Source organism: Patagioenas fasciata, chromosome 10, assembly GCF_037038585.1.
Source record: "Patagioenas fasciata isolate bPatFas1 chromosome 10, bPatFas1.hap1, whole genome shotgun sequence".
NCBI classification, from domain to species: Eukaryota; Metazoa; Chordata; class Aves; order Columbiformes; family Columbidae; genus Patagioenas; species Patagioenas fasciata.
Genome location: NC_092529.1, coordinates 6,493,601 through 6,507,087, shown reverse-complemented (window position 1 = coordinate 6,507,087; position 13,487 = coordinate 6,493,601). Strand labels below are relative to the sequence as shown.

The 13,487-nt window shown below is 42.6% G+C and overlaps 1 long non-coding RNA gene across 3 annotated transcripts in view; it reads right to left on the bottom strand.

Moving 5' to 3' along the window:
* Positions 1-1,608: 1,608 nt before the first annotated feature.
* The window catches only part of LOC139828692 (uncharacterized), a 33,779-nt gene continuing 21,900 nt past the window's right edge, over positions 1,609-13,487 (bottom strand). For 2 of the 3 annotated variants that reach the window (XR_011740602.1, XR_011740604.1), the window contains 2 exons: positions 2,808-2,907; positions 1,609-2,677 (listed from right to left, as the gene is read on the bottom strand). This is a non-coding gene — a long non-coding RNA (uncharacterized lncRNA). Of the gene's footprint in view, positions 2,709-2,807; positions 2,908-13,487 lie in introns of all 3 variants that reach the window. The other variant, XR_011740603.1, reaches the window with a different exon arrangement.

The window sequence follows — 13,487 nt, the reverse complement described above, 5'->3', positions numbered from 1 at the left end:
GACAGGCCAAAGACAGGCTGGTTGAGTACCCTGCAGGGAAGCTGGTTGTACCCAAAAGCTGTGACCCCTGTGCCTCGCAGGTCCCTGCTCCCACCACATTGTCTGCGTGGCCCCAGCCCTGCTCTGTGTGTGGATGCAGGCACAGCCTGTCCCTCTGCTCTGGGGTTCATCCCAGCCAAGCTACAACCTCGTCAACACGTGTCTGGCTCACGCAGCACAACCTGCACCCCCGAGCAGGACAGAGGCTTCGGTAACGCAGCAAATCCACAGATGTGGTGAAGAGTTCAGTGCTGACAGCAGGGGAGTATCACATCGAGCTGCTGTTAATGCTTTCCAACACTGTACATCCACCCGCATATCAAATGCTCTCTCTTCACTGCAGAAACACCTTTGCGGAGGTTATCAACGGTATGACTAGATAAGCTTGTCAAACCTGGGTGATATTTTATGAGTAATTTAAGCACTTTCTCAGTTGTTAAACAAAGGTTTCTCTTCCAGCTTGGCCAGGGAAATGCTACCTGGTGCCGATTTTATGAACAGTGTGAGATGACGTTTTGGCTCTTTCTTCTACACTTCAACAGCTTCCTGTTGCTGACTTGTTAGCAGGTATTTTGCAGGATTACATGACCTGATGTTATCGAGCTGTGAGGCAGAGTTGAGTGTGTCTGGACAGATCTGATCGACTGACCCACTGTCGCCTCTTCAGCGCCCAGAGAAATAATCTCCATTTTTCATGCCACATGCCAGGAGATGTTGTAAGGCTTGGATAAATAGATATTTTGACAAGGAAATTTAAGTTTCCCCCCTGTTATTTTGACTAATACTTCTGATGTTTTGTCTATTGTATTGCAGATTGGTTAAAACAGGAGTACAGCTGATACGGCAGTGTGCAAAATGCATAGGCAAAAACATACTGTCCACTTCATTTTTCTATTAGACAACACTCGTGCGTTGAAGCAATCTACTCCAACTTAGTAGAATATTCTCACATTTCAGTGAAAACCCTTAAAAAGTGAAGTTTTAACACCAAATGTGCAAATTCAATCCGCAGCCTTGATGCCGACCCTGCAGTTGTGCCTACTGATCCTCAGCTGGGAGAACCAGCTCAGCCTGGCTGTGTCGTAAACATTTCAGTTAAAGACTATAAAGGTTATTAAAGGGCTGAAGGGCCAGGCCGTATGTATCCCCTTGTTACCAAGGAGAAACATGTTCATGTACTGGGGTGGTCACCCTTCCTGGGGAAGTATTGATCCTGCTTACAGAATCACAGGATGAGGTTGCAGGGCCCTCTGTAGATCCCCAGTGCAACCCCTGCTCACGCAGGGTCACAGAGCAGATCACACAGGTGGGTCCAGGCGGGTTTGAATGTCTCAGAGCAGGAGACTCCACACCTGCTCTGGGCAGCCTGGGCCAGGCTCTGGCACCTCCCAGCAAAGAAGTTTCTCCTCATGTTCAGATGGAGCCTCCTGTGTTTCAGTCTGTGCCTATTGGGCACCACTGAACAGAGTTTGGTCCATCCTCTTGACACCCAGGGACACAAGACCCTGTCTCTATGCCTGACATGGCAGATCCATGTAATATACCTGTAATAATTTTACTTGTCTTAAAGTACCGAGGGCCATTCCAGACCCTTGAGCACCCTCTGACAGAAGCAAATCAAATCCAAGAGTTGCTCACCAAGCATGAGGAGAAACAAAGAACAGAATGGGTTATTGATTTGGAACGGTTACAGGTGTATCCTACATAATTTAACAGATTTCCAGTATTATCTTATCTATGTAATGGCATACGTAACCCCTGGAGAGGTGGCTGAAGCTTCCCAGTAAGCTCTCACCACAGAGACCACGCTGCAGGCCAGAGGTCCACATGATCCCTGATATTTCTGTCCCATTCTGCCCATCCTCCAGACCTTACGGGGTACAAAACACAGAACGTGTTTCTTAAACGACTATCAATCACAATCACAATCATTTCAGTGTTATAGCACCAGTCGGGGCTTTAAAACTAAAACAATCTTGTAATGTGCCTTGAAAAATGAAGACATTCAGGGGACAAAATCTGGGCGCTCTGCAGCTGAGTGGTAAAACCCGCATTGCTGCAGCGGAGGTCGGTTGTCACATCGACTCTTCTGGTCTGGGGCAGAAAGGGACATTATGTGCATGGTACAGGGACCCCCTTTTGGGAGGGAAAGTGCTGGTTTGGAGTCTCAGCCCAGCTCAGCAGCAGTAGTGTAGCTGATATCTCCAGGTATCTCCAGCACAAGTTATGAAGGTTTCAATAATCACTTAGTATTTAGTTATAGTATAATGTCTTATTAAACCTAAATTAAATGCAGATATGAAACATAAATGTGCTACAGCAATTTATGAGGGATCTCAGCAGAGAATAATTTTTTTCAGACACTGCTGTGAAAGTTACAGAATATCAGTTTCCGAAAGAGGATAAAATACTGTGTGTTAGTTGCCAGTTATTAGAGAATGCGTCTCTGGGATTTCCAGGTCTGTAACAAGCAAATGAACAATTTCCATGCCAGTACAGTACCGTGCCACCTGGAATCACCGGGCGCAGATCCCACTTTCTCCATGGGAACCAAGCTCTGGGTGTGCAGAAGTGCTTCACGCATCCCGACGGCCGCAAACGTTAGGGCTGACGATGCTTGTTTGGTCCAATGATGGTGCTGTATTTTAGAGTCAAATTTATTCTGTGGTCTGCACCAAAAATTAACACACAGCTGTTGGGTCCACGTGTGTATTTGCTAAAGGACCATCTCTGCTTCTAGTAATTCTTAAAGTAAATGTAAAGCTTACCTTAATCAGGCACTATGGAAATCTGCTCCTGTGCAGCCAGGGAAAGGAAGGGAGTAAGAAGCAGAGCAAGGAGAGCTGGTGTGGGCACTCTGGGTAGTTTCTAGAGGGAAAAAAAGAGACACTTTACATTGACGACATGCTTTCTGCAGAGCAAATCAGTGCTAGTGACTTCCTATCACTTACAAGACTGACACATCTACGATTTGTTTCCAGTCCTGCACTTGATTAAAGGACACTCCACATCCAGAGCAATGTTGTTAGACAAAATGCCTGTGTTATCAAATAATAAACTGTCACAATATTGGCTCAAGGTTTAGGAATTTTCTAGCATAGGAAGATTAAGACGATTACAGTTCAAATAAGTACCATTTTCAACTAATTGTTTGCAGATATGGTATAGAAGCACTATGGCTTTCTTTGGAAAAGTAGTATGATTTTACTTCACGTATTTCTAGCTGAAATGTAGCTAAAAAATAAATGCTCAGAGCCCAAACTTGCTTGAATCTGTATATTTGCATTCATGTGAAGGGAAGTTGCACAGACAGAGCTGGAGCTGTCCCCGTGTGCTGGTCTCCCCTTTAAAACTGAAATAAAACAGCAGTTACCATATTTGACTCAATCACTTGGACTTAGATTCTATCATGACCACATGGGCAGCCCTTCAGATCCAGTTACAGACAACAGACGAGACATGTGAACAAGTCTTCCCTCTCCCTGCACCATACTCATAAGGATACACTCAATTCACTCTAAAAAACTCCTAGAAGCTCCCAATGCTTTTTCGAACTATCAATATGTGGCCTTTTCTGTAGAGAAATGTCACAAAGACCAACACGTCTCCATCACGTGCTTCCTATTGTTTGTCCACCAGGAGCCACCAGAACCTTTGCACTTCTTATAATACAAAGGAAAATGAATGTCGTGCCTACATCCCACCCGACACTGGCGAGGATTTGGGTTATAAACAGAGTTATTGCTCCTTTCTACCCCAAAAGACACCTGGAGTGCTATTCTCCGATTTGGGCTTGTGGTTGCTGGTGACTTATTCCCACCAGAAGTTGTCCTGCTGATCTCCATGCACAAGCACCATCTCCTCCATGGGCACTCGAGCTGCTCTGCAGCACGACCAACAAAAGGCAGGGACGCAGAAAACTCTTGGTTCTCCATTCCAGCTGAGTCAGAGGCTCAATATGTGACCTTCTGTCACTTGGTCTTCTTACGTCAAAACCAAAACTGAGTTTAAAACTAGAAACACGCTGACAACCAGATGCTCAATCTGAGCCAAACCTTTCTGGGTAAATATATTGCGAAGAGCACAAATCATATCATTTCAAACTTCGGGAAGCTGTATATATTTAAATGTACACAAAATTCTGCTGTTTCTCGACAATAGGTTCATACCCTAGAAGAACAGAAATCCAGCAGACTGAAATTAATAATGCATTAGAACAAACACCAGTGCATTGTTTCCCATTTAAGGAACTGCCTGGATATAAATAAACCCTTACTCATATTCTGTGATTTAAATAACAGAATCCTTCTTACCCAGAGTTAAAATTGCACCTTTTCAGATATATAAGAAATAAAAATTATTTTCAAGAAGAAATCTGGGGAATTAGTCTTAAACTAATTAGTCTTAAACTTAGATGCACCAATGCTTTTGCTGTCAGTGTGCTGAAAGCACCTAAGTGGAATACAACTCAGTTCAAAACTCCTCTGGACATCCCCAAAATTTTAAGAAAAGGTGGAATATGATGGGTGAAATGCAAGCTCAGGTCATTTCTGCTTTTGATGCTCTACATAAAGGTACTTTTTCGTCAAAGTGGCCAAATCACGTATTGCCTAAATGTGCACTAGCATTGCCGCTCACTAAGATTGGTTTTCCTCTTGCAGAATGCAAGAAGCACACGGTGCATGGAAACACTGACACACATTTGCCCAAAACAACAACTTTTAGCTAAAAATCAAACAAGCAGAACAAGGACTGGGGATCATGGACACTCCCTGAAATAATTTCCTTACAGACCCTGTCCGCTGGCACTGCAGCACGGCGCTACGGCAATAGCAAAGACGTTTTCTACTTCACCTCTTGGGCTACTGCGTGTAATGGGAGTAGCTCATGACTATTCCACTTCACCAGACAACAAGCAGCTGAATTATTGCACATTTACCCTTCTCCAACAATAGCTCCAAATAACACCAGAAAGAACCCTGGCAAATGTTTAAAAAATGTCATTTAAAAACTCTGAAATACAAAGGAAGAGTTCAATTTGATAACCAGTCGCACAGCTCCAAAAAAAGAACGTACGGTGCTGTACATTCAAATACAGCAATAAGATCATTTTCTCTATAATTTCACAGTGAAGGAAACTGATTGCAAGGTAGATTACTAGCCACTTTGTTTTTATTTTATTTATTAAATGTATAAGCCCAGATTATTTCACTATAAAATTCACTGCAGCCTACACAGAATTCGGAGTGAAGAAGAAAAAAAACAGATCATGAAGTATTTTCCTTTGCTTATATTATCAGTTTGTGAAAACAACCAACTCACGAGCAGACCATTTTAAACAAACAGAATTTTATTAGTGTGCAGTACAGCAAATTGTGGTTCTTTCTGACATAAATTTGTTACATGTCAAGCACTGATTTCCTTTTTATGTAAATGAAAGCCTATAAACTGATGCAATTACCCTCCACACATACATTAGTTTAAATGCTGGGGTGCTACGAAACTCATTCATCTTTCATACTTTCTGTTAGGCTGCAAGTCAGTTCTGAGGTTTAAATTTTGTTTAAAAGTTCTTGGCTAATTGATCACTTTAGAGATGCTTTAAACACAGGTAAAACACCGACAAAGACTTTCAAAGTAAGCTTTCTTAATGGATGAATTGCAACTATCCATCATTCTGCTCGCTACTTCCCTACCGCCATCCCATTAAACCTAATAAGTTCTATTAAAGCTGTTAACATGTGGCATCTGTTAATGGAAAGTGTAAAATGCACAAGGCATGAGGGGGACCTGAGGGCTCATAGAAGTAAAGTTTGGAACAGAAAGACAAATTCTGCCTGTTGGTGAGGTTAATGTAACACCAGGTCGATGCTTTGGGCCTTTCTTGGAGATGATTCCAATTTAAAGCCTCGCCTGAGTGAAGGTAGCAAGCTGGGTTCACCGCCGCTGTGTTTGGTGTGCATGTTCTATTTCAAATGCTTCAATAGACAAAACATAGAAAAAAATATACACATATATTTGGTTTTGGCTTGAGAAAACAGTGTGACATATGACAAGCCTGGATCTTTGGGAGAGGCTGTGCTCTGCATTACTGAGATTAAGTTTGATCATTGCTGAAGGAACACAGAAATCTCCAAAACCTGGATGGCAAGGGCTGTAATCGTTGCTCTTAATATCTGCTCTTAGCTGATTGCTGACATCTTGAACGCATTGCTCTTTCTCTGAGCTCCTGTCATGTGGGTGCTAGGGCAGATGGAGAGCACGCAGCGGCCGAGCAGGGGACTGGCGGCTTCAAGGACTGGCGCAAAATCAAAAGCTTTGAACCGTTCCTGGTTTGTGAGAGTGCTTTGCTTGTTACTAGGGGGACTATCAGAACGTATTACAATGACCGAAGCCAGCCCATGTAGTAACAGCTGTGAGTGTAATCCAAAAATTAGCTCATTAATTCACAGGAAAGTATTTTCTACTCGTCTTTCGTTACAAAAAATGTGCCTGCTTGTTAGTGAAATCTAGAGCTTTAACTGGAACCTTTAAAACATTAGCAATGCACATGTGCTTTGCTATGCCTTAGTGGGAGATTTATTAAGTTTATTCTCTAATCTCTGTTTACAAGCAGAAATATGACGAACATAAATCATTTGAAATAAGGTTTCAAGCTACAAATCCAGTTTGCTGTTTTCCAACGTCATCATGTTATTTCAAACCTGTAATTAATTCTTTTCTTTGCTGGCCTCTTTGTTTTCAAAAACAATTTCATTCCACTTGAACTTTGTATTTCTGGGAAAAACGTTCAAAGTTGGAAATAACTCGAGATGTTATCTGTTAGTGCTTATTTACCATACACAGCACACTAAACTTGAGCTGAAGCTTAGTAGCCCCAAAGAGATATAAGATGTGAGGGGGCAAAGCCACAAGCTACCAGTAGAAAACTATCACAGTGATCATTAGCGATCATTATTAAGGACAGTCAGGCTACTCTTTGAGTGGTGGCTCTTGTAAAATTCTCATGTATTAAGAAAAGGAAAACAATAATGACACTTCACCAACTCTTGCAGAAAACCTACTCTATTGTTGCTAAAACATATTGTTTCCTATCACAGGACCAAACAGTGCAAGTGAGCAATGACACTGCAAATTAAATGCTTATACAGCAGATGCAGAAGCCCCAATCCAGTGCATAGCAATTACCTTGCAAAACATTAACTAGCGTTTGTGCTATACAATGAATACCTTTCCATAACATGCTAAGTTATATTTTCTTCTTTATAATGAGGAAATTCACAAATAAAATATTAGAGATCCAAACAATAAAGTGGTTTTGCACTTCAAACAGGAAAAAACCAGTCCTGCCTGCCTGGTCTGGCACTGTTCACAATATAATGAAAAAATCATCTTGGCATATCCTTTGTTTTACGGTCCCTTTCTCTTAGGTCTTCTCATCACCATCTTGCACAGTGCAGGAGCCATAATCCCATGTATTAATATTTAAGAATTCTATAAAGTTTGTTCTTTCTTGCCAATTTGCTGCAAAGCTTAAAATACAGCGAGCAAAATTTTACCATCCACTGCTGTTCAACCTCAGATTGTGACCTGTGGTACATCCAGTTTGGTCTCAAGGGCCACCCACGTTAATGTACAGCAAATATCTGTTAGCCACTGGACATGCGGCTGGGAGATACAGCTGCTGCTGCACCCACACATAACCTGGCTCTGGTTCTTCATAGGATCATTTCAGTTGGAAGAGACCCTCAGGATCATCGAGTCCAACCATAACCTAACTCTGGCACAAACCCATGTCCCTAACAACCTCATCTAAACACCTTTTGTACCTCTCCAGCTATGGTGACTCCATCACCGCCCTGATACTTGGATTCCCAGCTGAATCCAGCGGGAAATGTGCTGCTTTGGCAGTACTTGGCCAGTCCTTCCTTGAAGCCAACTTGAAGGAGCTCATTTTGGTCCGCAACTCTAAAATGCCAGTCCTTAAGCCAGCCTCAGCGATCTTTCAGAATGAAAAACCCTTGCTTGTATAATCAGCTTTTAATCGATCAATAAACTGAGGCGCACCAGCCCTCTAGCACAGCTCACTCAGGACCACACACACATTAGGGAGGAGAAAATTTTAATTAACGCTATAGCTCGATGAAAACCCAGATGCCCACGTGCACAGGGCAAAGATGCTGTACACTGTTTCGATGCGTTACAGAAGGGGAACCAGAGTCTGAAAAAAAACTCCAACAAACTGCAAATAACCATCAACTATAAGCTAGGCAATTTTAAAAAATATGTCTTTCTGATCCTATAAGCACAGTATCAGGCTAGAAAACAGGACATGAATCCTCTCCCAGGGTGTGTGCATTTCTTCAGCTCCACATATTCAACTTAATTGGGCCACAACAACACCTCAACAAAATGCACATCTGTGACCCAGCACCCCAGACCAGAGGCCAAAGGTATTTTCTTTGGTTTACATTTTCTTGAGGAACAGCTGGTTGTCTGCCTTGAAGTGGGAAGAGAGAAGCTGGCGCAAAGCACAGGGGCCAGCAGCAGGATCACAGATCCCAGAGCGAGGGCTCCGTATCCCATGGGACAGACGGGTGTGATGGAGAGAAAACTGGAGCACGCGAGACACAACGACACGAACAAATTGCAAAAGAGAAAAGAGATTCATCCAAGAAAGGCCAAGACAGAGAAGTATAGAAATGAGGAAACCTCATTTTCTCCACCAGACCAAGCTGTTACAGATGTTAAACAGAACTGAGGAAAAAAAACAGCTGCCAGGGCATTTCAGTGAGATTTCAGTTCTCATTTCTAACAGGTATTATAAGCTGATGAACAATGAGTTCCCATGAGGGGATAACTGTGACAATTCTCTCACTCCTCTTTTTCTCTACACACGTCATGAGAAGTGCAGGAGAGGTGCAGAAGTGACCGGTCTAACGGGGTTTGGTGCTGCGGTAAAACGTCACCACGCTGCACGGCGGTGCCACCGCCAGCCTGTAATGTCACACACAGGACCAATGGGTATTTTTTACAGCAACCTGCGGAAAAACAACTATTGCAAAGTGCTAAAGCCCAATGGGAACCTGCTCCCACAACAGACCCATGCTAGTGAAACGTGTGCAGCAGCTTGGAAAGGCTTACAAACATTTTGCTCTTCTTGGATGCTCTTAACCCACCTGCCCACCCTCCCTCCTTCTCCCCTCCAAAACAAGCACTTTTCAAAGTACTGCCTTTTGACTTTATTTATACAGAACTCTCACCTTTTACCGCAGTTTGGTGATGAACATGACAGCAGAAGCTCAGTGTGGTTATGCTGGTGGGTCTGCATCAGTGCTGTGTTGAAAAACTGTTAGCAAAAATACTTCGGTTTTGACATTCAAGTGCTTAGGGGAAGAATAAGCACTTTAACACCTCTTCAGAGCTCAGTCCTTTGAGGTGCTGGGCACATTGGCTATGACCCAGGCAAGCACTTTGACACATGCCTACTCAGAGAGTAACCCCGTGCCTACTCAGAGAGTAACCCTGTGCCTTCAAGCCCACGAACACTTACTGCTGGAGCAAGCACTGTTTGGGCACAGGTATGAAATTGGGCCCTGAAACAGAAGCTATTGTCATTAGTGTTAATTAATTACAATTATTGTCATGACGTTATTTTCTTGAACAGCAAAAAAGAAAAAAAGTGCTCTTCACTAAGCGCATTACAGCAGCTCGATCCCTGTCTTTGGAAGAACAGGACTCTACAGAGCTGGTAATCATGATATTAGAGCAATATTAGTTCATTCTGCAGGATGCAGTTTTATCGTTTTAGGATGTTTTGACAGTTTTTAGCTGGAAATATATGTCTTTAAATGTCTGTGTGGGTTTTGAGACCTCTGTTGCCAGCTAAGGATCTGCTGAAACTTGTGCTTTCAGAGGTACCAGCCATCTAAATCGAATCAGGAACAGGACAACAGCAGTTCTTTAGACTATTAACTAAACCGTTATACCTCCAGCCTATGTTGCCCAGATACTAAATCTCTGCTTTGTGCTACAGGGGGGAAAAAAGTTCAACTCTGGCAACGAAAATATAATTCAAAGAATAAATGTAATACAGAAAGCCGACAATATTTACATTTAACAGATTGCACCATTTTGCTTTTCAAAAGCCCGAGTCCAAGGTAATTAAAACTTTGGTGGCCTTTCAGTTTTTAAATTGCAAATAAAGGATAACAAAACCGAGAGAGTGAGGTCTTTCTCCAGCACATGTGGCGTGCGAGGTCCGTGCTGTCAGAGTTTGACAGGTGTGTGCTTGTGCGCGGCTCGGGCTGCCCTCGCGCCGCGGTTCCCGTGAAACCCGAGAGTGTTTGTAAACAGTCTGTACTTTCTCAAAAGTGCCCTAGAGATTTGTTACAGGAAGTCAAATTGCTCAAATCTACCTAATTTGGCACGATACGTTGAAAGCATGCTTGAGTGATCATAATTGCACTGGGACTGACTTCATTTAGCAATCTCGAGGCATACCTTTCCAATAACAACTGCAGGCGATATAAATTCAATCTCTTGTTTGTTTCTGAAAGTGATTAGCCTAAAAAATTTGGAATTTAAACACTCGTAATTGCAAAGTGTTATTTATATTCTATTTTGATTTATTAAATAAAAAAGTCCCTTTTTTTCCCCAGGAATGATTTAAGTAGCTTTGGAAAGCAAAAGGGATAGCAAACAGAACTGAAAGGATAAAGATAATTCTCATTGCTGCTCTGACAAGGGCACTTTTTCCCCTCTGCAAGCTATACTATTTCAATGAGGCCATAAAAGATTCTGATGCTCATTTCAAGTGTGGAGTTTTTGCTGTGGGATACCTGTGGTTCACTAGGATGAAAACAATTTTTCTTCACATCTATGCAGAAATATGTGCAAAGATAAACCAAATGTACTGTGCTGTACAATTAGAAGGATGGAAACGACAGCTAAAGGAGTCCCATCAACATTCTGAGTGTGAGAATCAGTATTATTCAATATGATGAACAAGACTGAAATAAAGATACTTATTTAGTGCATCTATTCATTGTTTTTAAACCTATTCATCTAATATATATTTGCATCCCTTTTAGATTGGCATTCTCAAAAATCTGTTGGGACAAACTCCATGATGGGCAAGAATTCTCCTGAAAGTGAATTCTGGGAAAATATTTGCAGAAAGAAAATACTGAGTTCATAAATATAGGCAAATACTCATGAAGACTTTTCAACAGGATGCTGTCTCAAACAAGAGAAAAAGAAAAGAAAAAAGACGTAACTTGTGTAAAACCCCGAATATCTGATTTCCAATTAACCAAAATACAGTGAACTCTTTATAAAACATGCTCACAAATTAGCAGTGGAAAGAATTTAAGTGGAGATATCAATGTTGTTGAAAAGAGCAATTTCAAAAATTCAGAGAAAAACAGAAAAATCATTAGGAAAAACTGTTTACCGAGAACATCTTGCTTAGTCCTAATCATGAACGGATCCATGTGTAGCTCTTGCTCTAATTAAAAAGAAAAAATGAGAAATGAAGCAAAAAAAGTAAAAATCTCCATAAGGGTTAACACTGTTAAGCTTACACCGTCAGGAAGGACTTCGTTCTTCTCGCAATAAAACCAAAAGCTGAACATGACTCTATTCCACACCAATTATCTTCATATCACAGAATCACACAGAATCCCAGAATGTCAGGGGTTGGAAGGGACCTGGAAAGCTCATCCAGTGCAATCCCCCCGCCGGAGCAGGAACACCCAGATGAGGTTCCACAGGAAGGTGTCCAGGCGGGTTTGAATGTCTGCAGAGAAGGAGACTCCACAACCTCCCTGGGCAGCCTGGGCCAGGCTCTGCCACCCTCACCAGGAACAAGTTTCTTCTCATATTCAAGTGGAACCTCCTGTGTTCCAGTTTGCACCCATTGCCCCTTGTCCTATCACTGGTTATCACTGAGAAGAGCCTGGCTCCATCCTCCTGACACTCACCCTTTCCATACTGATCCCCATGAATGAGGTCACCCCTCAGCCTCCTCTTCTCCAGCTTCAGAGCCCCAGCTCCCTCAGCCTTTCCTTCTTCTTTATATGCATCTTCCTCCCCTGCTCCTAGCCTGAATTGTCATTGAACCTGGCAAATTCTGTGCCTGCAGATGCACTGTGCTCAATGTCAGGAATGTTACATCTTGATCGACAGCACCAATACACTCTTGAAAGCGTGTTCATCCCTCGGATAAGCCAGGACACCAGCAACATCCACCAGCAGAGCCGAGCTTTGTCACCGTTCAGTGACCACTTCCCTGCACCATCGCACCCGCCCGGACCCTTCACGGGATGTCCCCAACATGTGGTTCAGACCTTGCTAGGGCTGAGGATATGGACAGAGAGGCCGTTGTGCACACTGAAACTCAAGCTAAATCTGCCAGGTATTTCCGAATCCCTCCAGGGCCCTGTGTCAGTGCAAGAGGCCTGGGTGGGAAACCCATGTGAAGCACCCGGTGCCAGCAGGTGCATCCAGTGGGGAACAGGTCGCTTCAGGGGTGCTGGAACAGAAAAGGGATTTATCAGACCCATCCAGCTTTACCTAAAGTTTACTTTGTTCTTGAAGTAACAAATTAACCAAATTGTCCCTAAAATTAAGCCAGACCCCAGGGTGAGTCTGGTTTATAAAGGGTCTGTGCACAGTCCGTGTCTAAGTAGGTGGGACCTTCACCAACCTGAGCAAATAATTTAGTGCTATAATTTAACCCATTTCCCCTTCAGCAATACTACTGCTTACCCCAAACATCTCAATTTATTTTTAAACCAAACACATTATTTATTTGATGGGAGGGAAGAGAACAGAAAGAGCGGCACAACCTGAACATTCATCATTGTTGTTTGTGCTCCTTGAAGGACATTGTTGAATTATTGCTATAAACATTCCACATTTGGCTAAATGTTGTTGATATAAACAAGGATTTTTCCTCATTAAGGTAATTTGGTGCAGTCCAAGAAACTGATTTATCAAGAGAATTAATTAAAGGCAGATATGATTTGTGGCTCTTTGTACTTGTAGATGTTTCAGCATAAACATCCCCATTAAAATTAAATTACTGCCAATCTGCTCCTACTAACAACAGTTTTTAAATACACTTCACATATGCAGACACGATGCCCTTATTCAAACTGAGCTGTGCAGCAGAGCGTCCCGGGTTCACATGTCATGGTATGGAGATGGAAGAAGAGTTTTTCAGATGTGTTGTGTGGTATGCGGTATCTTCACACCAAAGGTTTGCTGGTTTGGGACGAGGGCAGGTGAAAATTCCGTTTTGTCCTCCAGTTTTCCCGTGAGATATAGATTTAAGAGGACTGTCTTGGGTTTGGGGAGGATGTGGCTAAGAAATTAAAATCAAAATCTCTCCTTCTCTCGGGTCTGGACTTTATGGACTGTCACAGAAAGAAGACACAGATTAG